We start from the raw sequence: 2,272 nt of genomic DNA on the forward strand, positions 1-2,272 counted from the left end.
GAAGAAGACCAGAAGCTTCAAAGAAATGCTATACAAGCGACAAAATGACGCAACATGCTAAACCATTTATAAATTCCGAAAAACGCTTTAAAATCATATAAATTAAATTAATTTCTTCAGGGCACTAATTTCATGATTTAATAAATTTCACAACAAAATCATGTAGTGGATATTTATAGTATTGTTTCTCCCTCCTCTTCAGACCGTTCATAAACAACCTTGTTCTAACCGTATTGAAAAATGCTTTATTTTAATTATGTTGCCGCTCCTCCTTAATCATTCCAAATCGATTGCGACCCGTGGGAATTTCACTGGATCTTAGCAATATTCTTAATGTCGATAAAAAAAAAAACAAAATAGTAAGTGAAAAAAAATTATTTGATTTTAATTGAATATTAAATATAAAAATAAATAATATTAGTTTACTCTTTAATTGTTTATTTATATCATACCACACTGGGTGTTCGTCAATTTAATATGTTTTAAGAGCAATCACAACAGAAGGAGAAAATCTATTTTCTATTCGCGATTTTTGACTCTCTTTGCAGTAATAAACAAAAACAAAAACAATAAGAATAATAAGAGAGTTATTCACAATCTTTTATTCTTATTCTTATTTAGTTATTCTAATAACTAATAATTAGTTGCCTTTAAAATTCAGTTCTATTTACTAAATACGTAATCTTAAAGCCTATTCCCGCAGTACAAATAATACCAACAAGTAAAGATGGAAGTTTTTTAGCTTTTTGGTTAGGTTGAAGTGGCGGCCTTGTGCCCTAAGCCCACTTGAACTCAAATAATGACCACTTAATAATATAGGTCATACGCAAACTAGTTCATACGCAAGTATTCCTCACAGCGCCGCAGTGATCAGTATATGAACAAAGGTGAAAAGCACTACTCTGTCGTTGGAGAGAATGTAAATCAACCTGATAAGTCTATAAACTTGATCAAGTTCCTAACTTTGTAGGATGACAGCTCTATCTGGCTAGTAAAAAGAGGGGCACTGAAGATTTTAAATCTACTCCTAGCCAATGATGGACACTGACACATGTGAAGGAATACTGTTATCTCCTTATCGGCAGAACAAACTCAAGCAAAGTAAAACAAAACATTGCTGCAAAGTTCGGGATTTATATTTACGAATGCAATTTAAAAAACAAAGATGAGAAATTAAATTAAGATAAAATTATGATTTGCAGTGTGAACATGTTTGCGCGAAGCGAGCCGTAAGAGCAAAATCATATTAAAAATTTTTTTTATTTGTGCTGTGTAAATAGGCTTTTAAACAATTTAAATGTTTTGACTTATATTTTACTTGTCTATTATATGTTACAAAAGTCGGTGGGTTCTCAACATTTTTTTAATATATTTATTAGAGATGCTTGGACCAACGGATATAGGTTTCCATTTTCTGAATTTGAATATAAACTTTTAGAAAACAAGAAGAACTACAATCAGAATCTTTTTGAATGCAAGAAGAACTACATTCAAAATTTAAAATTTTTTCGGGAGTCTTTGCTTGATTTGTAGATATTTCTTCTCAAAGAAGGCGCCCACTGAGGAATCTTGAATCGAAAATTCTGTATTTTAATATATAGTATATGTGTAAAGTGCAGTGTTTTAAATACATACGATTGCGCATAGATTTTAAAATGGTTCCTTCTAAATTATTTTATTAAAATATTATGTTAAAATGGTGAACGACTATATTATGTACCTACATATGTTATACATATGTATAACATATAATGTTATATATGTGAGCATTTTAAATTATGCGTTGTTAAAAATTTAATGCGACAGCAATATGAAAACAGCACTGACCTATCTGAGAGCTGTTCCTTTCCGAATAACGATTACTCCTTAACATTTATTAATTTTCATAACGGCTGTAGTACTAAATTTACACTTTTTAAAAACTTATACTGCTGTCTTTATCGGGGTCTTGTATACCGATTAGTACTAAAAATAGGGTCACCTTCAACACAATTTTTTTCATCGAAATAAAAATGGGATAGACTTGAAAGGATTGCGAACCGATTTCTCTTGCAGGTTTGATGTAGATTATATGCATATATATACAATATAAATACCGTTGTACAAGATTTAAAAAATTGAATCTGTATTTTTGCACTCAGATATATATGTATGATATATAATATATAGCCAAATAAAATTAGATGTTCTTTAGTTAAGATTTTCGATTAATTTTTATTCAAGTAATTCAAGTAAAACGCGCATTCTATGCAAGGGGCTGAAGAATGTGGTA

The sequence above is a fragment of the Teleopsis dalmanni genome, chromosome 1 (assembly GCF_002237135.1).
Source record: "Teleopsis dalmanni isolate 2A chromosome 1, ASM223713v2, whole genome shotgun sequence".
Taxonomy (NCBI): Eukaryota; Metazoa; Arthropoda; class Insecta; order Diptera; family Diopsidae; genus Teleopsis; species Teleopsis dalmanni.